The sequence below is a fragment of the Schistocerca cancellata genome, chromosome 1 (genome assembly GCF_023864275.1).
Source record: "Schistocerca cancellata isolate TAMUIC-IGC-003103 chromosome 1, iqSchCanc2.1, whole genome shotgun sequence".
Taxonomy (NCBI): Eukaryota; Metazoa; Arthropoda; class Insecta; order Orthoptera; family Acrididae; genus Schistocerca; species Schistocerca cancellata.
In genome coordinates, this window is record NC_064626.1 from 585659033 (window position 1) to 585686062 (window position 27030).

General features: G+C 42.2%; 1 protein-coding gene across 1 annotated transcript in view; it reads right to left on the reverse strand.

The window, feature by feature from the left end:
• LOC126161897 (zwei Ig domain protein zig-8-like) overlaps positions 1-27030 on the reverse strand; it is a 208473-nt gene that overhangs the window by 160588 nt on the left and 20855 nt on the right. The gene's annotated exons all lie outside the window — the stretch shown is intronic.

Genomic DNA, 27030 nt, shown 5'->3' on the forward strand with positions numbered 1-27030 from the left:
CGGTAGCTCAGCGTATTCGGTCAGAGGGCTGCGTTCTCTCTGTAATAAAAGAACTGAGTCACAGAATCAATGATCGACTTCAACAGATTTCTTGTGATGTCCTCCCAGACAAAATAAATAGGTATAGAGGTAGCGCCCTTTATTCATAATCAATACATCTTCAGTCCCGGGATCGAACGCCGGAAAAAAATAGGTGTAGAGGTAGCGACTTAGATTCATAATCAATACGTCTTCAGTCCCGGGATTGACCGCCCACCTTGTTATTATTTGGTTTGTAATCGACCCGAGGTGTAGCCAGCACGGTAGCTCAGCGTATTCGGTCAGAGGGCTGCGTTCTCTCTGTAATAAAAGAACTGAGTCACAGAATCAATGATCGACTTCAACAGATTTCTTGTGACGTCCTCCCAGACAATATAAATAGGTATAGAGGTAGCGCCCTTTATTCATAATCAATACATCTTCAGTCCCGGGATCGAACGCCGGAAAAAAATAGGTGTAGAGGTAGCGACTTTGATTCATAATCAATACGTCTTCAGTCCCGGGATTGACCGCCCACCTTGTTATTATTTGGTTTGTAATCGACCCGAGGTGTAGCCAGCACGGTAGCTCAGCGTATTCGGTCAGAGGGCTGCGTTCTCTCTGTAATAAAAGAACTGAGTCACAGAATCAATGATCGACTTCAACAGATTTCTTGTGACGTCCTCCCAGACAATATAAATAGGTATAGAGGTAGCGCCCTTTATTCATAATCAATACATCTTCAGTCCCGGGATCGAACGCCGGAAAAAAATAGGTGTAGAGGTAGCGACTTAGATTCATAATCAATACGTCTTCAGTCCCGGGATTGACCGCCCACCTTGTTATTATTTGGTTTGTAATCGACCCGAGGTGTAGCCAGCACGGTAGCTCAGCGTATTCGGTCAGAGGGCTGCGTTCTCTCTGTAATAAAAGAACTGAGTCACAGAATCAATGATCGACTTCAACAGATTTCTTGTGACGTCCTCCCAGACAATATAAATAGGTATAGAGGTAGCGCCCTTTATTCATAATCAATACATCTTCAGTCCCGGGATCGAACGCCGGAAAAAAATAGGTGTAGAGGTAGCGACTTAGATTCATAATCAATACGTCTTCAGTCCCGGGATTGACCGCCCACCTTGTTATTATTTGGTTTGTAATCGACCCGAGGTATAGCCAGCACGGTAGCTCAGCGTATTCGGTCAGAGGGCTGCGTTCTCTCTGTAATAAAAGAACTGAGTCACAGAATCAATGATCGACTTCAACAGATTTCTTGTGATGTCCTCCCAGACAAAATAAATAGGTATAGAGGTAGCGCCCTTTATTCATAATCAATACATCTTCAGTCCCGGGATCGAACGCCGGAAAAAAATAGGTGTAGAGGTAGCGACTTAGATTCATAATCAATACGTCTTCAGTCCCGGGATTGACCGCCCACCTTGTTATTTTTTGGTTTGTAATCGACCCGAGGTGTAGCCAGCACGGTAGCTCAGCGTATTCGGTCAGAGGGCTGCGTTCTCTCTGTAATAAAAGAACTGAGTCACAGAATCAATGATCGACTTCAACAGATTTCTTGTGACGTCCTCCCAGACAATATAAATAGGTATAGAGGTAGCGCCCTTTATTCATAATCAATACATCTTCAGTCCCGGGATCGAACGCCGGAAAAAAATAGGTGTAGAGGTAGCGACTTTGATTCATAATCAATACGTCTTCAGTCCCGGGATTGACCGCCCACCTTGTTATTATTTGGTTTGTAATCGACCCGAGGTGTAGCCAGCACGGTAGCTCAGCGTATTCGGTCAGAGGGCTGCGTTCTCTCTGTAATAAAAAACTGAGTCACAGAATCAATGATCAACTTCAACAGATTTCTTGTGACGTCCTCCCAGACAAAATAAATAGGTATAGAGGTAGCGCCCTTTATTCATAATCAATACATCTTCAGTCCCGGGATCGAACGCCGGAAAAAAATAGGTGTAGAGGTAGCGACTTTGATTCATAATCAATACGTCTTCAGTCCCGGGATTGACCGCCCACCTTGTTATTTTTTGGTTTGTAATCGACCCGAGGTGTAGCCAGCACGGTAGCTCAGCGTATTCGGTCAGAGGGCTGCGTTCTCTCTGTAATAAAAGAACTGAGTCACAGAATCAATGATCGACTTCAACAGATTTCTTGTGACGTCCTCCCAGACAATATAAATAGGTATAGAGGTAGCGCCCTTTATTCATAATCAATACATCTTCAGTCCCGGGATCGAACGCCGGAAAAAAATAGGTGTAGAGGTAGCGACTTTGATTCATAATCAATATGTCTTCAGTCCCGGGATTGACCGCCCACCTTGTTATTATTTGGTTTGTAATCGACCCGAGGTGTAGCCAGCACGGTAGCTCAGCGTATTCGGTCAGAGGGCTGCGTTCTCTCTGTAATAAAAAACTGAGTCACAGAATCAATGATCAACTTCAACAGATTTCTTGTGACGTCCTCCCAGACAATATAAATAGGTATAGAGGTAGCGCCCTTTATTCATAATCAATACATCTTCAGTCCCGGGATCGAACGCCGGAAAAAAATAGGTGTAGAGGTAGCGACTTAGATTCATAATCAATACGTCTTCAGTCCCGGGATTGACCGCCCACCTTGTTATTTTTTGGTTTGTAATCGACCCGAGGTGTAGCCAGCACGGTAGCTCAGCGTATTCGGTCAGAGGGCTGCGTTCTCTCTGTAATAAAAGAACTGAGTCACAGAATCAATGATCGACTTCAACAGATTTCTTGTGACGTCCTCCCAGACAATATAAATAGGTATAGAGGTAGCGCCCTTTATTCATAATCAATACATCTTCAGTCCCGGGATCGAACGCCGGAAAAAAATAGGTGTAGAGGTAGCGACTTTGATTCATAATCAATACGTCTTCAGTCCCGGGATTGACCGCCCACCTTGTTATTATTTGGTTTGTAATCGACCCGAGGTGTAGCCAGCACGGTAGCTCAGCGTATTCGGTCAGAGGGCTGCGTTCTCTCTGTAATAAAAAACTGAGTCACAGAATCAATGATCAACTTCAACAGATTTCTTGTGACGTCCTCCCAGACAAAATAAATAGGTATAGAGGTAGCGCCCTTTATTCATAATCAATACATCTTCAGTCCCGGGATCGAACGCCGGAAAAAAATAGGTGTAGAGGTAGCGACATAGATTCATAATCAATACGTCTTCAGTCCCGGGATTGACCGCCCACCTTGTTATTTTTTGGTTTGTAATCGACCCGAGGTGTAGCCAGCACGGTAGCTCAGCGTATTCGGTCAGAGGGCTGCGTTCTCTCTGTAATAAAAGAACTGAGTCACAGAATCAATGATCGACTTCAACAGATTTCTTGTGACGTCCTCCCAGACAATATAAATAGGTATAGAGGTAGCGCCCTTTATTCATAATCAATACATCTTCAGTCCCGGGATCGAACGCCGGAAAAAAATAGGTGTAGAGGTAGCGACTTTGATTCATAATCAATACGTCTTCAGTCCCGGGATTGACCGCCCACCTTGTTATTATTTGGTTTGTAATCGACCCGAGGTGTAGCCAGCACGGTAGCTCAGCGTATTCGGTCAGAGGGCTGCGTTCTCTCTGTAATAAAAAACTGAGTCACAGAATCAATGATCAACTTCAACAGATTTCTTGTGACGTCCTCCCAGACAAAATAAATAGGTATAGAGGTAGCGCCCTTTATTCATAATCAATACATCTTCAGTCCCGGGATCGAACGCCGGAAAAAAATAGGTGTAGAGGTAGCGACTTTGATTCATAATCAATACGTCTTCAGTCCCGGGATTGACCGCCCACCTTGTTATTTTTTGGTTTGTAATCGACCCGAGGTGTAGCCAGCACGGTAGCTCAGCGTATTCGGTCAGGGGGCTGCGTTCTCTCTGTAATAAAAGAACTGAGTCACAGAATCAACGATCGACTTGAACGGAATTCTTGTGACGTCCTCCCACATGAAAAAAATAGGTGTAGGGGTAGCGTCTTTGATTCACAATCAATACTTCTTCAGTCCCGGGATCGAACGCCAGAAAAAAAAATAGGTGTAGAGGTAGCGTCATTGATACATAATCAGTACGTCTTCAGTCCCGGGATCGAACGGCCACCTTGTTATTTTTTGGTTTGTAATCGACCCGAGGTGTAGCCAGCACGGTAGCTCAGCGTATTCGGTCAGAGGGCTGCGTTCTCTCTGTAATAAAAGAACTGAGTCACAGAATCAATGATCGACTTCAACAGATTTCTTGTGACGTCCTCCCAGACAAAATAAATAGGTATAGAGGTAGCGCCCTTTATTCATAATCAATACATCTTCAGTCCCAGGATCGAACGCCGGAAAAAAATAGGTGTAGAGGTAGCGACTTTGATTCATAATCAATACGTCTTCAGTCCCGGGATTGACCGCCCACCTTGTTATTTTTTGGTTTGTAATCGACCCAAGGTGTAACCAGCACGGTAGCTCAGCGTATTCGGTCAAAGGGCTGCGTTCTCTCTGTAATAAAGGAACTGAGTCACAGAATCAACGATCGACTTGAACGGAATTCTTGTGACGTCCTCCCACACGAAAAAAATAGGTGTAGGGGTAGCGTCTTTGATTCACAATCAATACTTCTTCAGTCCCGGTATCGAACGCCAGAAAAAAAAATAGGTGTAGAGGTAGCGTCATTGATACATAATCAATACGTCTTCAGTCCCGGGATCGAACGCCCACCTTGTTATTTTTTGGTTTGTAATCGACCCGAGGTATAGCCAGCACGGTAGCTCAGCGTATTCGGTCAAAGGGCTGCGTTCTCTCTGTAATAAAAGAACTGAGTCACAGAATCAACGATCGACTTGAACGGAATTCTTGTGACGTCCTCCCACACGAAAAAAATAGGTGTAGGGGTAGCGTCTTTGATTCACAATCAATACTTCTTCAGTCCCGGTATCGAACGCCAGAAAAAAAAATAGGTGTAGAGGTAGCGTCATTGATACATAATCAATACGTCTTCAGTCCCGGGATCGAACACCCACCTTGTTATTTTTTGGTTTGTAATCGACCCAAGGTGTAACCAGCACGGTAGCTCAGCGTATTCGGTCAAAGGGCTGCGTTCTCTCTGTAATAAAAGAACTGAGTCACAGAATCAACGATCGACTTGAACGGAATTCTTGTGACGTCCTCCCACACGAAAAAAATAGGTGTAGGGGTAGCGTCTTTGATTCACAATCAATACTTCTTCAGTCCCGGGATCGAACGCCAGAAAAAAAAATAGGTGTAGAGGTAGCGTCATTGATACATAATCAGTACGTCTTCAGTCCCGGGATCGAACGCCCACCTTGTTGTTTTCTGGTTTGTAATGGACCCGAGGTATAGCCAGCACGGTAGCACAGCGTATTCGGTCAGAGGGCTGTGTTCCCTCGGTAATAAAAGAACTGAGTCGCAGAATCAACGATCGACTTGAACAGAATACTTGTGACGTCCTCCCAGACAAAAAAAGTAGGTGTAGAGGTAGCGTCTTTGATTCATAATCAATACGTCTTCAGTCCCAGGATCGAACGCCCACCTTGTTATTTTCTGGTTTGTAATCGACCCTAGGTATAGCCAGCACGGTAGCTCAGTGTAATCGGTCAGAGGGCTGCGTTCTCTCTGTAATAAAAAAATTGAGTCACAGAATCAACGATCGACTTGAACGGATTTTTTGTGACGTCCTCCCAGACAAAAAAAGTAGGTGTAGAGGTAGCTTCTTAGATTCATAATCAATACGCCTTCAGTCCCGGAATCGAACGCCGGAAAAAAAATAGGTGTAGAGGTAGCGTGCCTGATACATAATCAATACGTCTTCAGTCCCGGGATCGAACGCCGGCGGTGCTTAAAACTGAATTCCGGCATACGAAGTCACATTCTTTGTATAAATGGCCTTGTCAAGGAGGGTGGAAGAGCGGGCAGATGATCAGGGCACTCTCTTGTGCTAGGTGTGGTAAACTGCCCACAAAGACGGATGAATTAGCAACGATCAACGGCATGAGGTTGCAGAAAGCAATGGAAACCACTGCACTGAAGACACGTAACACGTATTCACTGGACATACGGCCTGTATCTAAAGAAATGTCATGATGGTCTTCCCATTGGCAAAAGCTTCCCGAATAGTCTCCCATTCGGATCCCAGGGAAGAGACTGCCAAGGAGGAGGTTACTATGAGAAAAAGATTGAATAATCAAAGATAAGATAACGTTTTACGGGTCGGGGCGTGGAATGTCAAATGCTTGAACGTGGTAGCAAAACTAAAAAAACTTGAAAAGGGAAATGCAATGGTTCAATGTAGACATAGTAGGGATCAGTGAAGTGAAGTGGAAAGAAGGCAAGGATTTCTGGTCAGATCAGTATAGGGTAATATCAAACGCAGCAGAAAATGGTATGATGGGCGAAGGATTCGTTATAAATAGGAAGGTAGAGCAGAGAGGGTGTTACAGTGAACAGTTCAGTGTCAGAGTTGTTCTTATCAGATTCGACAGCAAACCAACACCGACAACGATACTTCAGTTATACATGCCGACTTCGCAAGCTAAAGATGAAGAGATAGAGAAAGAGTATGAGGATATTGAAAGGGTAATACGGTATGTAAAGGCGGATGAAAGCGTAATAGGCATGCGGAACTGGACTGCAGTTGTAGGGGAAGGAGTAGAAGAAAAAGTTACATGAGAATATGTGCTTGGGACAAGGAATAGAGAGGAGAAAGACTGAGTTCTGCATCAGGTTTCAACTAGTCATAGAGAATACTCTGTTCAAGAAACACAAGAGGAGGAGGTATACTAGGAAAAGGCCGGGTGATACAGGAAGATTTCAGTTAGATTACCTGATGGTCAGACAGAGATTCTGAAATGTGATACTGGATTGTAAGGTGTACCCAGGAGCAGTTATAGACTCAGATCACAGTATTGTAGTGATGAAGAATTCGCTGAAGTTAAGACATTAGTCAGGAAGAATCGATACACAATGAAGTGGGATACCGAAGTACTAGGGAATGACGAGATACGGTTAAATTCTCTAAGGCTATAGATTAATCAATAAGGTATAGCTCAGTAGGCAGTACAGTTGAAGAAGAATAGACATATCTAAAAAAGCCCATCACAGAAGATGGGAAGGAAAACATAGGTAAAAAGAAGGTAACGGCGAAGTAACCATGGGTAACAGAAGAAATACTTCACTTGATCGATGAAAGGAGTAAGTACAAAAATGTTCCAGGAAGCTCAGGAATAGAGAAATACAAGTCGGTGTGGAATGAAATAAACAGGAAATGCAGTGAAGCTAAGAGGAAATGGCTGCAGGAAAAACATGAAGACATCGAATAAGAAATGATTGTCGGAAGATCAGACTCAGCATACAGGAAAGTCAAAACAATCTTCGGGGACATTAAAAGCAAGGGTGATAACATTAAGAGTGATACGGGAATTTCACTGTTAAATGCAGAGGAGAGAACGGATTGGTAGAATGAATACGTTGAAAGCCTCAATGTGGGAGAAGATTTGTCTGATGTGATAGAAGAAGTAATAGAAGTCGATTTACAAGAGATAGGGGATTCAGTACTAGAATCAGAGTCTAGCAGAGCTTTGGAGCACTTAAGATCAAATAAAGCAGTAGGATTAGATTACATTCCATCAGAATTCCTAAAATCATCGGCAGAAGTGGCAACAAAACGACTACCCACGTTGGTGTGTAGATTGTATGAGTCTGGCGTCGTGCCATCTGACTTTCGGAAAAGTATCATCCACACAGTTCCGAAGACGGTAACAGCTGACAAGTGCGAGAATTACCGCACAGTCTTCTTAACAGCTCAACCATCCAAGGTGCTGAGAAGAATAATATATCGAAGAAAGGAAAATAAACTTGAGGATGCGCTAGATGACGATCAGTTTGGTTTTAGGAAAGGTAAAGGCACGAGAGAGGGAATTCTGACATTGCAGTTAATAATGGAAGGAAGACTAAAGAAAAATCAAGATACGTTCATAGAAATTGTCAACATGGAAAAAGCGTTCGAGAACGTAAAATGGTGCAAGATGTTCAAAATTTTCCCCATCCTTAGCGTTTTACCGGGTCGGCTCTTTGGTCGTAAATATATACAGCATTATTGTACTAAGACACTAGTTGTTGTTTGAAAATTTGTCTCTCTAGTACATTGGCTTTCCTTACTGGTTTGTACCCAATCATTACTGTTCTAATTAATCAGACCTTGATCCTAAATACTGCTGGAACAATTGTACTAAGACACAGGTTGCCGTTAAACAAAATAGTGAGCTTATGGTTAGATTTATCGGTTAACCGGTTCAATTCTTTCATTGTAATTGCATTTCTCAGTCATTATTTGTAATCTGAACAACCTGTGTGAAAGACCGGATCGTTATTGGTGTATTTTAACTGAATGTTGTGCTTCCGCCGAGCGACTTCTCTTGTAATAACATTGTTGACAAGTAATGTTTTAAGACGTCCGCTCTGAGCGGTCTTAATAGCTGAAAATCAGATTAACTTCGAAAATATTAACAGCCAACAGTCACCCTGGCTGTAGTCAATATAAAATTGTCAGAAGGGACGGGTTGGAATCCAGTCGCACCATGTTTGCTGATTGAAATTAAGAGGTCGTTTGCTTTGTAGTAAGCCTTATTATTGATATATTTTTTGCTAATCGGTTTAACCTTCAAGCACAGGTGCGCATCCTAACCCCAAACCTACGGACATGTAGCTTAAAATTAAAAGTTCAGTCTTCTGTTTTGAGTAATTGAATCACTGTTGCCATCAGTGGTGAATATATAGTTTGCATGTGATGCAGAATGGCATTTAATAGGACAGACTGTGTCCAGCGTGGTAGTAAACACCCCTGTTTCACCCGATAACGGGCTGGCTGCAGATCCAGCCGTCTTGTTAACATTGTCATATTTTTTGCTGTTAACAATACAGCACTTCAGATTTCTTTTGAAAGGTTAAAGCATTATTCAGCTTAAGGTTTAAGGACAAAAGAATTTTGCCAATCTGTTCATTTTGTTAAAGAAAATTTTATGGTTAAATGCTTCGATTATCTGTAAAATACAGTTTATGTATTGTTAAATATACAGGTTGTTTGAAAAGAAAGTTATACTGGTGGGTTCTCCCTTCCACGTTTTCCTTAATTCTATTAAAAACCATGTATAAACTTCGACGACTACACGCTTTGTCCTTACTATATGTTTGCCTGTCTTCGCCTGTAGCCCTGTCTGATCTGCTATCGCTACTTCTGTCATCTGTCTTGCTAGTATTGTAGTTATTTGTTGCCTGCGCTCGTTGCTGCCTCTATTCTCGTCGTTGCTAGTACTCTTTATGCAGCTCTCTGGATACTTTGTATGTAAACCCGTTGAGATAGGACAAGAAATTCTGATCTCTGAGTGATGATGTTGTGTCGTTGTGTGTGTGTGCGCTAGTCGTCTTTTCCATGACCAACATAGTGCAAAGTTGCGTTCCGTGGTCGCTTCACCTCACAGGCCCCATCAGCCTCCTGACTTAGAATTACACGCAGAAAATGTGTGGGATATGGCCAATGGCCGGTTAAAAAGTGAACCATGCTCCGGCTGGGAGTAACACATTTCATCCTCTGTTAGGGTACAATGCATATAATTTATGGGGCTTTTAATGGTCCCCCTCTCTTTGCTAAGAATTCACTCCTCAGGTTTCGAGCTCACTCAAGATCTCTGGTTCCTCCCATGAGCGGTATCTGTGGCTGGTCTACCCGTTTTCTGCCAATATGTCGACGCACGATACTTCATAATTATGTCTATCGGGCTTATCCATCGCACCATGCATAGTGCTTCTACTGACGACTTGCCGGAAGCCCGCGATAGCCGCAGTAGCAAACTCCTGTGTTCGCACCTTACCATCAAGGTTCAGCCGCGGTACTGAGTCGATTTAGCCACACGCTGGCAGCAAAATATAATCTCGACTTGGACATTGCGCGGTGGTATGATGTTATATGGCCGTGGGTGAGCTATAGTTTACTGTGTTGTTCGTGGCGAGGTTAGGCAGTAACTTGCATGCCCTTTCTGTAGCTGTTTTAATGTGTTGGTTATTGTTCAATTTCTGGCCTAGAAATGTGCTCAAGTGTCTTGTAACCATTATCATTTTATGCGTTTTTAATCTAGTGAAACTCTAAGGATTTTCAACATAGTGTAGAAAGTCTTAGTTGCCACAACGTTGAGTTTACTTGTACAACACCAATTCCTCATGGTTTGCAATGGAACTAAGTCAGGAGGTCGGATAGATCTTGCTGCACATTGTTTCCAACTTCTGGCCCAGTTTACTTCTCAGGAGTGGACTATGGCTGGGCTTCGGTGATGATTTGGCCAGACGTAGTGTTCTATTTTGTTGGCTCCAGGGGTACTGTGCAAGATCGCATTACTGTCACTTATTATGTGACCATTTTGGATGATGAGGCCGATCCCATTGTACAATATTTGTTCCCCAGTGGCGATGCTGTGTTCCAATACGACAATGCCTCTGTTCACTCAGAACAGATCGTCAAAGATTGGTTTTGTGAGCACGAGGATGAATGGTCCGATTTCCCCTGGCCGCCATACTCACCTTATCCGCATGTCACTGAACTCCTTTTAATGGATGGAATGTAAAGAAGCGATGTGACTTTATTAATTCGTCATAAGCTAAAACGTATTGACATGAAATTGTATCGATATAGGACGCAGACCTGAGAGACTATTAAAATGAAGTTTACGGCGTCTATCGAGCAACAACTGTAAGTGAATGTGTTTCCAACAGCGAGTTAGTCACTAGCAGCGATAACAACTCCTACTAGAGCTTCATTACTAAGGGATCCTAGGTTATCTCTGATGCTTTGTATGTAACGAGAAGACTTACTTACGATTTTACTTATGTTTGCAGGGGGCTTCGGCGACCTAAAGGTGTAAAAGTGTTCAGTTAGACGACAAACGGTTTTCTCTGGATAAATCCAGGACATTGAACAAGGCAAAATACTTTTCTACGAGAAAAGCTACCAATATAGTTATTGCCACGGATAGACAGCATTTAGACAGCTGTAATCCTTGAAAAATTATCATGGGTTCGAGCCTGCTTGTGGTGAGGTTTTGTATATGGAATAATTTTCTCTGTCAAAGTCGTAACACCGACTATGAACTTTCTCCTTTCACATGGAGAGCGCTACACTGCATGGTGATCTCCAGTCAAAAGTTTCCTACTGAATCCTTTTTCGAGTTTCAGCATCAGAACAAATAGCAGCTGCAGCGGCGTGGAGCATGCAGAATTCTACCTCAACCATATTGTTAATGTTTTCAGCTCTACGAGATACCGAGCAGCGTATCAAACAAAGATAAACTCATATCGAAGCAGATCTATTCTTTAAATACTATTTTTTCAGTTCACTACAGGAACATGGAAAGATCTATATAACAGACTGTAATGAACTGCAGCTTAGTTATCTCAGTCAGTATTTAGACTTAGGCTTGACAAAAGTAATAGGGTACTAAATTTCGGTAGCCATGTAACTAAGTACCAGAATTATATCAAGTAAATGAAATATTGCTGTTTCACTATTAAAATAGTTACGTTATCTAGTAGTGTACTTTCGAGAGAAGGTTGCGCTATTACTATACAGCTCCTCCTTGCTACCTGAACTGGGCGCTATTTTGCATGCAGAGTGGTGTTAGATTCCCCTGAAAACCACACACTATCTCAATTTATATCTATTCCGAGACGTCTGGATGCTGTTATCAGGCTTGGTAGTGAGTTGTGATATTTGTGTTTCCATATGCCGTAACACACTAACTGGTCTATGCAGGCAGGGCTCACGACTTGCCAGAATCTTTAAACGTAGGGAAGTTAAGTGGCTCCACTTCCCATAGCTCTGCTCCTTAAATTATTATTTTTTTCCTTGCTGGATTCACGTATTTTGGTAAGCTTTATTACTAAATTTAAAGCCGCGCGGGATTAGCTGAGCGGTCTGGGGCGCTACAGTCATGGACTGTGCGGCTGGTCACGTTGGAGGTTCGAGTCCTCCCTCGGGCGTGGGTGTGTGTGTGTTCGTCCTTAGGATAATTTAGGTTAAGTAGTGTGTAAGCTTAGGGACTGATGACCTTCGCAGTTAAGTCCCATAAGATTTCACACACATTTGAACTTTTTGCCGGCCGGAGTGGCCGAGCGTTTCTAGGCACTTCAGTGAAGGAACCGCGCGACCGATACGATCCTCGGGCATTGATGTGTGTGTCGTCCTGTCGTCCTTAGATTAGTTAGGTTTAAGTAGTTCTAAGTTCTAGGGGACTGATGACCTCAGATGTTTAAGTCCCATAGTGCTCAGAGCCATTTAAATTTAAAGTTTTCAGAGAGCTGACGATAAGGGTATAATCAGTTCTAATAGGAATATATATTCTAAGTTTACGATTCCGTAAAACCGTGTGATCTGAAAAATTTTATACGTTAAGAACGTTTCGTCTGTAGATTAACACACCTTATTGAAACATCTCATTCTCGCCTTTCAGATAAACATTTTAATTTTTCCAAAATATGAAATTAAAAAAATTATTTCTATACAAAATCATGGTAGCTAGTATATTCAAATGCCATAATCCTTTCGAAATGCCAGTGGTATAATTTTGTTGCCTCAACTTTCCTGTTTCCAAAAATATAATTTTCATGAAAATAACACACTACTTAAAAACTGTTTCAATTATGCAATTTAACAAGCATAAATATGGCATGCAAGTAAGTAGTGGGTCAAGTGTCAAAACTCTCATTTAGAGATAAGCATCCAAATGCGTACAGAAGTTGTACAAAATCGCATAAAAGAGACGTGTCGCGGCTTTACATTCCAGTATGCGATGTTGCGGAACGTCTGTGAGGCTGAAATTGAGTGCTGGCCCGGGTCTGGAAGTTCTGAAAGTAAGACAAAGCTACCGGCAGATGTGAGGTTAGGTCATGTGTCACGTCCTCATTGCTCAGCCGGTAAGCACACTTTTAGCGAAATGCTATGTTCCAAGTTTGAGTTTCGGTCCCGGCGCACAGTTTTAACCTTCCAGAAAGTTTCACTGGAGAATGAAAGCCTCATTGCAGAAATAATTCTCTGGTATACAGCTAATCAGTTTCTTCGCAACATTCTTTCATCTCTGAGTGTTAATTCCTCAACTCATGTAGGAGAGCTCGTGTGAAGCTTAGAAAAGATTGGAAGAGGCGATGGCGAGAGTGAAGTGCACTATCCCTGGAAATCTCAATCAGTGAGTGCATTCCTGTGGCTTGGAAACGTCCGATAAACAGTTTTCAGTTCTTATCCAGCAAATCTAACATGGTGGTGCAAGTTCAGAAACTACAGTTTAAGGTGCAGCAGGCCTGGCTGGTGACCCTTCTGGTATGGATAGTCATGGTAGGTCTCTGAACGCGTCAACAAACGCAGTAACAGAAGAATCACTTTAAAGATATGTTTATTCAGTAATTTCATAATTCTGACGGCATCTTCCATTCTCATCAAGGTGCTGGGGGCGGACCCTCGAGATTGTCTCCTGCTGTGGACCTCTGGGAGGAAGTGGGAGTGCACGGTCCCTCCTGCAGCTTCTCTCGCCTTCCCAAACCGCATTGTGGAGTTGCGGGTTGCCGTGACGCCCGACGCTAATGCCCTACCAGGCACTTCATGAAGCCGATTAGTCGGTTGTTGTGATTATCGCACTACTGCACATCTCGTCATCGTGATGTTCACCGATCCTGAGTAGCCCTTCAGCAAGCTGGTGGCGGGTCTGACGCTGAAACGTCAGAGCAACTCCTGCCGCAGCTCGGTGTCGTGGAGATAGCGTCCTAAGTGGCAGTTCGCTTTCCATTCTCGAAGATGCCTCCTGTCAGCTCACGAAGATGCAGTAATTCTCGTCTAACAGTGTAGCGGAGACGTATCGCATAAGTGGAATATTTCTGCACAAACTGTTAGGTAACACTAATCAGAGAATTGAGTGCAAACGAGGTAGACGCAGACGATCCATATGCTGTATTTATTAAGGGTGGAGAAAGGGTTTGCTTTTAGACGACATTCGCTATGATGGAACCGTTCTCCTTTATTCCTTACCATCAGCATATCTCCCACTGCTGCGTTTGCCTAAGAATTCGTTTTGGTATATTAGCCCCCTTGACAAACCCACAGTGAGTGAAATTGCAAAGCGAATCGTGGTTCTTGGATAACGTTACGGCCGTACAATGGTGATCATCTACCGCTACCTCTGTCGCACACTTCCTGCTGGCTCATTCGCACTCACACACACGCTTCTTTATTGACCTTGCTGTTTCTCCCGGACTGGTCGTCAAGCGCACTCGCTTACAAAACATGTCGCGGTTGTTGACAAACTGGCCACACTGATGACACAATATTCAGCCGGTGAACTTAGAAATTATCTGTCATCTCCAACGGGGTTGTTCTGTTGTGCAACATCAGTATTAATTCTGAACAAATACGAACAGCAGTCGAATTTCTGTTGTTTTCGACCAACAAGGCTACTGTATAATGGGATGAGGCATATGTAAAAGAAAGTAACAAAAAAAAAAAAACAAGCATGGTAAACTGAATAATATCGTGAAACAACTCATCCACAACTTAAGAAAGTAGAATACGAAACACGAAATTACATGTCTATGATCGTGGTACTGCTGATGACACACGTGAAGTAGAAGTGCTTAAACAGGGAGGATGAGCTCGCAGGGAGGCGTCTTGTATAGGGCAAATGGAAGCAAATATGCATCTTCGACTACTTCTTCATCTACACTGAAGTGCCAAAGAATCCGGTATGTTGTTGTTGTGGTCCTCAGTCCTGAGACTGGTTTGATGCAGCTGTCCATGCTACTCTATCCTGTGCAAGCTTCTTCATCTCCCAGTATCTACTGCAACCTAAATCCTTCTGAATCTGCTTAGTGTAGTCATCTCTTGGTCTCCCTCTACGATTTTTACCCTCCACACTGCCCTCCAATGCTAAATTTGTGATCCCTTGATGCCTCAAAACATGTCCTACCAACCGATCCTTTCTTCTAGTCAAGTTGTGCCACAAACTTCTCTTCTCCCCAATCCTATTCAATACCTCCTCATTAGTTACGTGATCTACCCACCTTATCTTCAGCATTCTTCTGTAGCACCACATTTTGAAAGCTTCTATTCTCTTCTTGTCCAAACTAGTTATCGTCCATGTTTCACTTCCATACATGGCTACACTCCATACAAATACTTTCAGAAACGACTTCCTGACACTTAAATCTATACTCGAAGTTAACAAATTCCTCTTCTTGAGAAACGCTTTCCTTGCCATTGCCAGTCTACATTTTATATCCTCTCTACTTCGACCATCATTGGTTATTTTACTCCCTAAATAGCAAAACTCCTTTACTACTTTAAGTGTCTCATTTCCTAATCTAATTCCCTCAGCATCACCCGACTTAATTTGACTACATTCCATTATCCTCGTTTTGCTTTTGTTGATGTTCATCTTATATCCTCCTTTCAAGACACTGTCCATTCCGTTCAACTGTCTTCCAAGTCCTTTGCTGTCTCTGACAGAATTACAATGTCATCGGCGAACCTCAAAGTTTTTATTTCTTCTCCATGGATTTTAATACCTACTCCGAATTTTTCTTTTGTTTCCTTTACTGCTTGCTCAATATACAGATTGAATAACATCGGGGAGAGGCTACAACCCTGTCTTACTCCTTTCCCAACCACTGCTTCCCTTTCATGCCCCTCGACTCTTATAACTGCCATCTGCTTTCTGTACAAACTGTAAATAGCCTTTCGCTCCCTGTATTTTACCCCTGCCACCTTCAGAATTTGAAAGAGAGTATTCCAGTTAACATTGTCAAAAGCTTTCTCCAAGTCTACAAATGCTAGAAACGTAGGTTTGCCTTTTCTTAATCTTTCTTCTAAGATAAGTCGTAAGGTCAGTATTGCCTCACGTGTTCCAACATTTCTACGGAATCCAAACTGATCTTCCCCGAGGTCGGCTTCTACCAGTTTTTCCATTCGTCTGTATAGAATTCGCGTTAGTATTTTGCAGTTGTGATTTATTAAACTGATAGTTCGGTAATTTTCACGTCTGTCAACACCTGCTTTCTTTGGGATTGGAATTATTATATTCTTCTTGAAGTCTGAGGGTATTTCGCCTGTCTCATACATCGTGCTCACCAGATGGTAGAATTTTGTCATGACTGGCTCTCCCGAGGCCATCAGTAGTTCAAATGGAATGTTGTCTACTCCAGGGGCCTTGTTTCGACTCAGGTCTTTCAGTGCTCTGTCAAACTCTTCACGCAGTATCTTATCTCCCATTTCGTCTTCATCTACATCCTCTTCCATTTCCATAATATTGTCCTCAAGTACATCGCCCTTGTATAAACCCTCTATATACTCCTTCCACCTTTCTGCCTTCCCTTCTTTGCTTAGAACTGGGTTTCCATCTGAGCTCTTGATATTCATACAAGTGGTTCTCTTCTCTCCAAAGGTCTCTTTAATTTTCCTGTAGGCAGTATCTATCTTACCCCTAGTGAGACAAGCCTCTACATCCTTACATTTGTCCTCTAGCCATCCCTGCTTAGCCATTTTGCACTTCCTGTCGATATCATTTTTGAGACGTTTGTATTCCTTTTTGCCTGCTTCATTTGCTGCAGTTTTATATTTTCTCCTTTCATCAATTAAATTCAATATTTCTTCTGTTACCCAAGGATTTTTATTAGCCCTCGTCTTTTTACCTACTTGATCCTCTGCTGCCTTCACTACTTCATCCCTCAGAGCTACCCATTCTTCTTCTACTGTATTTCTTTCCCCCATTCCTGTCAATTGTTCCCTTATGCTCTCCCTGTAACTCTCTACAACCTCTGGTTCTTTCAGTTTATCCAGGTCCCATCTCCTTAAATTCCCACCTTTTTGCAGTTTCTTCAGTTTCAATCTGCAGTTCATAACCAATAGATTGTGGTCAGAATCCACATCTGCCCCAGAAAATGTCTTACAATTTAAAACCTGGTTCCTAAATCTCTGCCTTACCATTATATAATCTATCTGATACCTTTTAGTATTTCCAGGATTCTTCCAGGTATACAACCTTCTTTTATGATTCTTGAACCAAGTGTTGGCTATGATTAAGTTGGCTATGATCCGGTATAGGCATGCGTATTCAAACACAGAGATATGTAAACGGACATAATACGGCGCTGCGGTCGGCAACACCTATGAAACACAACAAGTGTCTGGCGCAGTAGTTATATATGTTACTGCTGCTACAATTACAGATTGTCAAGATTTAAGTGAATTTGGACGTTGTGTTATAGCCAGCGCACGGGCGATGGGACACGACATCTCCGAGGAAGCGCTGAAGTGGGGGGATTTTCCTGTGCGACCATTTGAAGACTATACCGCGAATATCGAAAATCCATTAAAACATCAAAACTCCGGCTTCCTTCCGGTCGCAAAAGCAAGGACGGGACCAAAGACTACCGAAGAGAATTAGTCAACGAAACAGACGTGCAAACGTTACAAAATTCCTGCAGATTTCAACGCTAGGCCATCAACAAGTGGCAGCGTGCGAACCATTCAATGAAACATCATCGATATGGGCTTTCGGAGCCAAAGGCCCGTCGTGTACCCTTGATGACTGAAGACACGCCGCGCGGTTTAGCCGCGTGTTCTGAGGCGCCTTGTCACCGTTCGCGCGGCTCTCCCCGTCAGAGGTTCGATTCCTCCTTCAGGCATGCGTCTGTGTGTTGTCCTTAGCGTAAGTTAGATTAAGTGGCGTGTATGCCTAGGGACCGATGATCTCAGCAGTTTCGTCCCAAAGGAACGTACCGCAAATTTCCCAAAAAAAAAACTGCCTGACACGAAGCTTTACGCCTATATGCGGTCTCATTTACAAAAAAAAAAAAAAAAAAAAAAAAAAAAAAAAAAAAAAAAAAAAAAAAAAAGGTTCCAATGGCTCTGAACACTATGGGACTTAAAATCTATGGTCATCAGTATCCTAGAACTTAGAACTACTTAAACCTAACTAACCTAAGGACACCACAAAACACCCAGACATTTACAAATAAACCAGACTTTCCCTAGACTCTTTCAGCAAACAGATATCATCCATTTGTCTCCCCTAACAAAATTCTCTCATGCTCGTACCATTTTATATCGCCTTGTAATGCTTTAAAAAGTAAAGCAAGATACTGAAGTGGATTTATGTAGACACGTAAGACAAAGAGACGTAAATTAGTATGGTTAAAATGAAAAGGAAGAGACAACAGAATTCGCTGCGATCCGAAGAAGAAAGAAGGGTATATCGTGGAAAAAGTGATAACAAACAAGTGGAATCACCAACTGCGTCTCTACACGCAAGCCAGATGTTTGCACGACGTGAAACCTGATGTTTTGAGAGAGGCCTGTTGCTTACGATGAATGAGGCACACGTACCGTATGACGACGCTACATTCATTCACACTGCAACACATCGAACATATTCTGAAAAGTATCTACAGTCCGATTAAAACTACTTGTTAGTTGATATCTGTCACTTGCTACGTGGTTTGCCGGCTATCGCTCGGTTATAGGCGACACACAAACACGATGGATCACTTTGTAACTTCTGTTGTTTAACATTGGAAGTGCCTGCCATGAGGTATGACGGGAACGGGGGATGCTCTGTCGATATCTAATTTTAAGTAATCAGTGATTATCGTGTGAGAAAAGAAAGCTGAGTTTCGCGCGAGTGGTGCTTTTTAAAACGGTGGTGGACAGACGCCTTTCTCTCCTAATGAATTTTCGTAACAGCGCACACTCTGTTGCACGGCGGAAATTCATTTTAGATCCACAGATGAAAGTAGAGGCTTTGCATATTGCAGACACAAAATGATTTTACCATGTTTGTACGGCGTTTCCTAATCTCGAAACTGCTGCTGAGTAACGGTGGAAATTTTGGTGAAACAGCAGCAAAATGTCCAAATGTGTGTGAAATCTTATGGGACTTAACTGCTAAGGTCATCAGTCCCTACGCTCACACACTACTTAACCTAAATTATCCTAAGGACAAACACACACACCCATGTTCGAGGGAGGACTCGAACCTCCACCGGGACCAGCCGCACAGGCCATGACTGCAGCGCCCCAGACCGCTCGACTAATCTCGTGCGGAGAAAGAGCAACGATTAAGCAGAATTTCCAAACACTCATAATCTTTGCCGTTAGACTGCAGCGCTTCACATGCGATCCAGTGACAAATTACCGAACTTATGATTGGATAGGTTAATGCCAAGCGAACACTCTGTGAGTACTCTGATGCCAATTTGAACTGTCGGGATCTTCCAGTGTCGCGTTCCAAGGTGGCCTTGGTATACTCATAGAATAAAATGTTCCCAGAGTTTCATGACGCATAATTCGTTATCTGAGTAAGTAGATATGTAGGTGTGCATATTGTAAGTGGTACATTTACGCTCTTTACAAGCTGGAAAAATACTAACAATTCGTTATCATTTGTAGTTATTCTTAACATTGGGTTTTGTACAAGTCACTTGTTACAGTACAACCTGGACCAGACGGGATCTTACCTTCCAAATGTCTCCATAACACGTGTAAAATCAGTAGTCTAGCTTAGTCTCTCAATCCAGCATGCGCTGAATGTTGCTGACGTCAATCTGTGATACTTCAGTGGTCGCCTACTTTATCGAGAGTCGGACCATACTTTACTTAGACTGCAGCGCAATCGCTTATTTACAGTACACACTTATGAGATCGCGAGTTGTTGCAGCGAACTACAGGCCTCTCCACTTGGTTTTTCTTCTTTGAATCGTCTTCTGACTGGTTTGATCCGGCACACCACGAGTTCTTCGCTTCATCTCAGAGTAGCCATTGTAGCCTTCGTCGTCAATTATTTCTTGGATGTACTCCAATCTCTGACTTCCTCTACAGTTTGTATTCTCTACAGTTCCCTCTACTACCATGGAAGTTTTTCCGCGATGTCTTAACAGATGTCCCATGATCCTGTCTTCTTCTTGTCAGCGTTTTCGAAATATTCCTTTCTTTGCAGATTCTCCGCAGGAACTCCTCATTCCTCACCTAATCAGTCCGTCTAATTTTCAACGTTCCTATACAACACCTCAAATGCTTCGATTCTCTTGTTTTCTGATTTTCCCACAGTCAGTGTTTCACTACCATACAAATCTGTGTTTCAGAAGTAAATTGATCAGAAATTTCTTCCTCAAATCAGTGCCTATGTTTGACCCTAGTAGACTTCTCCTGATCAGGAATGCCAAAGCTACTCCGCTTTGTATGTCCTCCTTGCTCTGACCGCCAAGGCTTATTTTACTGCCTAGGTAGCTGAAATCCTTAGCTTCATCTACTTAGTGATCATCAATTTTGATGTTAAATTTCTCGCTATTCGCATTTCTGCTACTTCTCATTACCTTCGTATTTCTGTGATTTACTCTAAATTCATTTTCTATACTCATTAGACCTCTCATTCCGTTCCGAAAATCCTGTAATTCTTCACATTCACTGAGGACAGCAACGTCATCAGCGGATCTTATCATTAGTATCCTCTCCCCTCAAATTTAATTCCCCTCTTCCTAAAGAAGATTCGTGTTCGGAAAGCCATTCGCTCCTAGCTAGAGTCCTAACTTTACCCTAGTGCCGGCCGGTGTGGCCATGCGGTTCTAGGCGCTTCAGTCTGGAACCGCGTGACCGCTACGGTCGCAGGTTCGAATCCTGCCTCGGGCATGGATGTGTGTGATGTCCTTAGGTTAGTTAGGTTTAAGTAGTTCTAAGTTCTAGGGTACTGATTACCACATATGTTAAGTCCCATAGTGTTCAGAGCCACTTGAACCATCTACCGTAGTTTACTGTAGGTTATCAAAGGTAAGCGTAGACAACTGTAGTTTTCCTAGTAGCTTGGTCAGTTAAGCGTTCCTATCGGATGTTAAGGATCGATTGCTTGACGTATGCGTTCAGTCTCTTAGTAGATTCCCCAAAACACCGGGAGCGCTAAATCGTCTACAGACTGATTAAGGCCATATAAAAGGCCACACAACCTACGGAAAAAATATTTCTGCCCAACAGTCATTCTGTCTGTTGCTTAAAATCGAACAGTACTTACAACAAAATTTAACTGATCAATGTAGAATTCAAGTTTCATACGAGAATTGTTGATTTGTAAAGTGGAGGAAAGAGATGTTATAGTAGAAATAAAGAAAACGGTATAGATTTATCATATAGCGCTATAAAACGCAATTTTCTCAACAAAAAGGTACAACAGTAAAAACTGTAATACGAAAATATATCGAATATGGCTTCAGTACTTCGTCGAACTTACTTAAACACTTTCTGTTAGTCACAGACATAGACATTTATCAATAATAAAAGGGAACTCTTGCCATTGATCATGACAAAGTGGGTTTAATTGAGTACAAGGTAAAAATAATTATGTTTTTTGTTTGTTTGTGCATGTAAACTGTTCTTGTAGCACAGGTAATTGCTTTGTTTACATAAAAGCACAGACGTTTCGTGTTGATCTAATTTTTGTTGTAAATATTTACTATTAAAAACAGTCTTGATCACGATTTATTTATTAAAGTGACCGGTTTCGACTACTACTGTGGTCATCTTCAGACCATTGAGTAAGAACCTCTTTCTGTTGGAGAATCTGTATCACTATGGTAGTGATTTTTTTAAAAGTAATTATTTGTATCACATTGATCACTGTCACTCCCATAATGCATTCAAAAGTAATTAAGTTTTGTTTCTTTTAAAATGTGGTTTATGATTCGTAACGATATATAGTACACAACTAAACACAGAAGAGTTTTCTCTCGTACACATTCATTTATGTGTGAGTCCGTATCAGTGCTATCGGTGCTACCGGTAACCTTGCCATTTACTACGCCATATACGTAGTGCACCAAAAGCACTGAACCGTAGTTTGGTAGAGCGCAGCACTACTCCTAGCCAGAGGATTAACATTCCGACATGTCCTCAGCTGATGGGACACTACAACGTGTGCCTGAGCATCGTCGAAGCTACAGGTCTTGCAACTGTTTCATTTGTAGTACTTCTGCAATAGTTTCCTATATGCACGTAATTTTGATTCTGCTTCGTTCCTTTTCCTGACGAACGTCATTCCCTCTTGGCTCTTGTGAATGTTGTATATTACTCGGCTCTGCCTATAGCTTGCCTCTATTATCCTCAGCATTTCAGACTTGATGCGAGACGTTCGAAATACTAAGGAAAACAGAGGTAAGCCATAGTGAGAGACGGGTAGTATACAACGTGCACAAGAGGGAATAATAAGGGTAGAAGACCAAAAGGAAGTGCTCGTATTAAAAAAGGTGTAAGAAAGGGATGTAGTCTTTCGCCCTTTCTTTTCAGTCTGTACATCGAAGAAGCGTTTGCATTAAAAAAGGTGTAAGAAAGGGATGTGGTCTTTCGCCCTTTCTGTTCAGTGTGTACATCGAAGAAGTAGTAATGGAAGTAAAAGAAAGGTTCAAGAGTGGAATTATAATTCTAGCTGAAAGGATATCAGTGAAAAGATTCGTTGAAGACATTGCTATACTCAGTGAAAGTGAATAAGAATTACAGTATCTGCTGTATTAAATGAACAATCCAATGAGTACAGAATATTGATTGAGAGTAAATCGAAGAAGGACAAACATCACGATGATGGTAAAGAAGTGGATGAAGTTAAGGTAGCTGCTACATAGGCAGCATAATAACCAACGACTGACGGAGCAAGAAGGTAATCAAAAACACGCTAGCCCTGGGAAAAAGGACGTTTCTGTCCAGGAGTACTGATATCAAACTTAGGCCTTAATTAGAGGGGAAAATTTCTGAGGATGTACGTTGGGACCACTGTATTTCATGACAATTTAAAAAAGGCTGTGTGAAAACGGGAACAGAAGTGAATCGAAGCCTTTGAAATGTGTTGCTACAGACGAATTTTGATAATTAGGTGGACTGATAAGGAATGTGGAGGTTCTGTCCACAATGAGAAAGGAAGTAAGGAAAACTCTGACAAGGAGAACGGACAGAATGGTAGGATATCTGTTAAGACTTCAGGGTATGACTTCCATGGTACTAGAGGGAGCCGTAGAGGGTAAAAATTGTGGTGGACAACAGAGACTGGAATACTTAACAGAAAATAACTGAGGGTGTAGCTTACAAATGTTACTCTAAGGTGAAGAGATTGGCGCCTGAGAGGAATTCGTGGCGAGCCGCTTCAAACCAGTCGGGAGGCTGATGAAAAAAAAAAAAAACACTTTATTGTGGCTTTGAATTGTTATGGAATGCTATATTTATATTCCTGTGTTATATATAATGACGAAAAATACCACTGTCATCTGCTTATTAGCAAACGCTGTTGCCGAAAACCCGAGAAAATTCTGGTCCCAAGTAAAATCGATAAACTGCTCGAGGGCTTCTGTCCAGTTACTCGTTGACCAGTCTGTTGTGGCAATTCAGTATAGCGAAAGGATAACTGAAGTTTTAAATTTCTCGTTTAAGAAATCGTTCACGATGCATGATCCGACAAACATACCATCGTTTAACCATTGCACAGACTTCCGTATGGAGGACTTCGTAATAGACACCTCTGGCGTAGAGAAGCAATTCGATGAGTTGAAAGCTAATAGCTAGCTACTAGCTAATAGCTAGCTAACAGCTAATAGCTAGTCTCCCGCTCTGGATGGAATCCCAATTCGGTTTTACGAAGGGCATTCTTACTTAGCTTGCTTCTATCGCGAAAAGGCGCTGCTTACATCTCTGTATAAGAAGGACAATAGAAGGATCCGACAAATTACAAGCAATATACGTAACATGTTTGCTATAGAATTCGTGAATATATTCTCGATTGGAATACACTGAAATTCAATGAGGAGTAAAAGCTCCTGTCGACGAATCAGCACCGTTTTAGACAGCATCGCTCGTGCGAAACTCAGCTTGCCCTTCTCTCATGTGATATCTTCCGAACTGAGGTCGAATGACAACTAGCTGCGTACATATTCCTAGATTTCTGAAAAGCGCTTGACGCGGTACATCACTGCAGAATGTTAAGGAAAGTACACAGACATATGGAATAGGATCCCAGACATCGAAATGGCTCGAATACTTCCTAAGTAATAGAACCCACAATGTTGTCCTCGACAGCGAGAGTGCATAAGAGACAAGGCTATCGTCAGGAATGCTCCAGGGAAGTACGATAGGGCTGCTACTGTTCTCCAAATACATATATAATATGACGGACAGGTTGAGCAGCAATCTGTGGGCGTTTGCTGATGATGCTGCAGTGCACAGAAAGGTATTTTCGTTGAGTGATGTAGGAGGATACAAAATAAGATAAAATTTCTAATTCGTGTTATGAATGACAGTTCAAATGTAGAAATATATAAATTAATGCAGATGAGTAGGAGGCAGAATCTCGTAGTGTTTGAATGCAGCAATACTAGTGGGCTACTTGATACAATCAGGTCAATTAAATATCTAGGCGTAACTGATATGTGGCGCCAGTCGCTTCTCTGTATTGATTTAAGGTATTTGGGATCGACTCTGTGTCGCGTAGCCGCGGTATTCCTCTTTGGTCGCTTTTCCGCTATTTACGTGCACGACACTGTGGGGAGACGGCTGGTTTCGGTCGGTTGGTTAGCGTTCCGGTATGCAGTCTGCTTGTCGGCGGTCGCTCCTCGCGCATGCTCTGCCTCTTTCTGTCACGTGGGCTGTGGGGCTGCCGAGGAGACGTGCGTGCGGTCGGCGAGTGCGTACTGCGTCTAGTGCAAAGGCGATGGTCTCGCCTCTGCCGGTAAACGACATGAACATGTGAAAGTGGCTTTGGAATGTAACAGCCTGCAGCCGGATACGCTACAGAACCAAACGGAGGGAATTATTCGGGTACTTACAGTCCTGCTGTACATATGTACTGAATTTCGTGCTGTTTGCAGTTAACGGATGTCCCAGTGTTTGGACGCGCATGTTATTTGTTTCGTATTTACCACTTGTACACAACTTATTGAACAGTGGTTACCTGTCCGAATGTGTTTTCCCTGTTTTCCATGCACTTTAGATAAAGGCAAGGTCTCTACATCGACGTGCATGTCTGTGCACTACAAAATAACCACAGGTTCGATTATCTGGCTCCCTGCTCGTATTTAGTTAATGTGTTCAGAGGTAAACAAGCAGGGGCTTGATGAAAAATTTATTGTCTGCTAGAGTCCTGTCGTATTGTAATTATTGAGGTTTCTTTTCTTTTTTTTTGGGTAGTCTCAATATAAGTTTCTGGAATATATATAATAAAATTGGTCGGCTCTGAGGTTATGTTATGAGTTAAGTTACGTGTGCGTGATTTGCTACTATGACCAACTTCTTATATATATGACTATATTATCTCTCCCTGCTATGGCAGTAATAATCCTGTCTGCACATATTACTAATGACAATGTAGTGCAGATATTTAAAATGCTTAATACTGAATATGAGAGGCTTGCCGGTCCCTCGTGGGCGTATTCCTGTTTTGAAATTTTTCCAATGTTTTAAGGATTGTGTTACTCAGGATACTGCCCAGTTGCTGTGTGGTTTTATGTTGTTGTTTCGGTGGTATAATCAGCGGTGCGCGTCGTCCATTGTAGTTAGTCGTTCAACTGGGGGCGACACCTTGGCGGCGACGTGTTTGAATTGCAACCGATAGCGCGGTCGCTGTATTTATCAGTAGACTTCAGTTTGTAGGGAAGCAGCCTACTCACGCCGTATAAAATTCACATCAGTCTTTCCATTGTGTGCCAGCCTAGTCTGCTGTAACTAGCTCTGACGTCATAAATGTTGCGCAATACTTTAAAAATCAAGTAAATAACCTGAAGCGTTTCTAGCATGTCAGGAGTAATACTAAATCAATATCTGCTGAATATCAGTTCAATAACTTTAACCATTTTCGAAATTTGGACGTTTCTGTAAAAATCATTGGCGCAACAGAAAAGAGCTAAAAATTTAAAATTTTATATTTATATTCCTTTTACATAATAATTTAGTAGAAACAGTATTCTGGATCTCACTAATTAAAATTTTAGTTGAAATTCATGATTTTCTGGTTTTTGTCTTAGAAATTAAGGAAGCAAGATAAATTAAGTAGGTGAATAAATAAGGCTAGGATGTTTAAATTTAAGTAGAAGGGAGATCCGCTATAAAGATGTGAGAAGTTTCAACAGAACAACTATAAAACTATAGCGATAGCGTATCTCCAAAGGGCAAGTTCAGAGCTTGTCTACTGCGTGTAGTGTAATTAAATTAATTCTCTCGCCAAAAATATTTTACTGAGCCACGTCAGACTTTTATTATGATTACTTACCTGTGTGCTGATTGCACATTTAAATTGAGAGCTTTATCGGCCATCAGCAAAGGAAGCAATGATTTATTCGATAACTTAAAGTGGTGCATTACTAGCCCAGCGGCTAGTCGGGAGAGCGGATTTGATCAGGTGTTCCCTTAGCCGTCCGCACCGCGGCTTTATATATATAAGAACGCTGCGTGAAAGAAGGCCCCAGTTCTCTCCAGACGCTGATTAGCGCACCACCTGTGCCGGGAGTCGCGTCGCGTCGGTATCATTGCAATAAACGGTCTCGGATGCTGTAATAAGTTACTCGGGATACGCGTAATCATGAAATCATGTTCGAGTGAAGTGTTAATTCTGGGATGACTTTAATGATCTATCTTCAGTTTGCGTATGTCGTATTTTCACATGCCGCCGCGGGACAGACATTTCATCATTATTTAGCGTGGTGTTTGATGAACATTATCATCAAATTATGGCGAGCATTCACTTAAACATTTAATTTGAACAGTTATAGTTGCATCAGTGCATTAGACTCTGAACTGCTCTGGTAGTTGGATGGTGTGGATTCTTTTTGGTCTGTGACTTTCAGAATATAGTGAACATTTTAGAGAGAATGGTTTTTGATTATGAATCCCAGACAATCTCCTAATTCCTCAGAGCTATAAGCTGTAGCTATAAGTG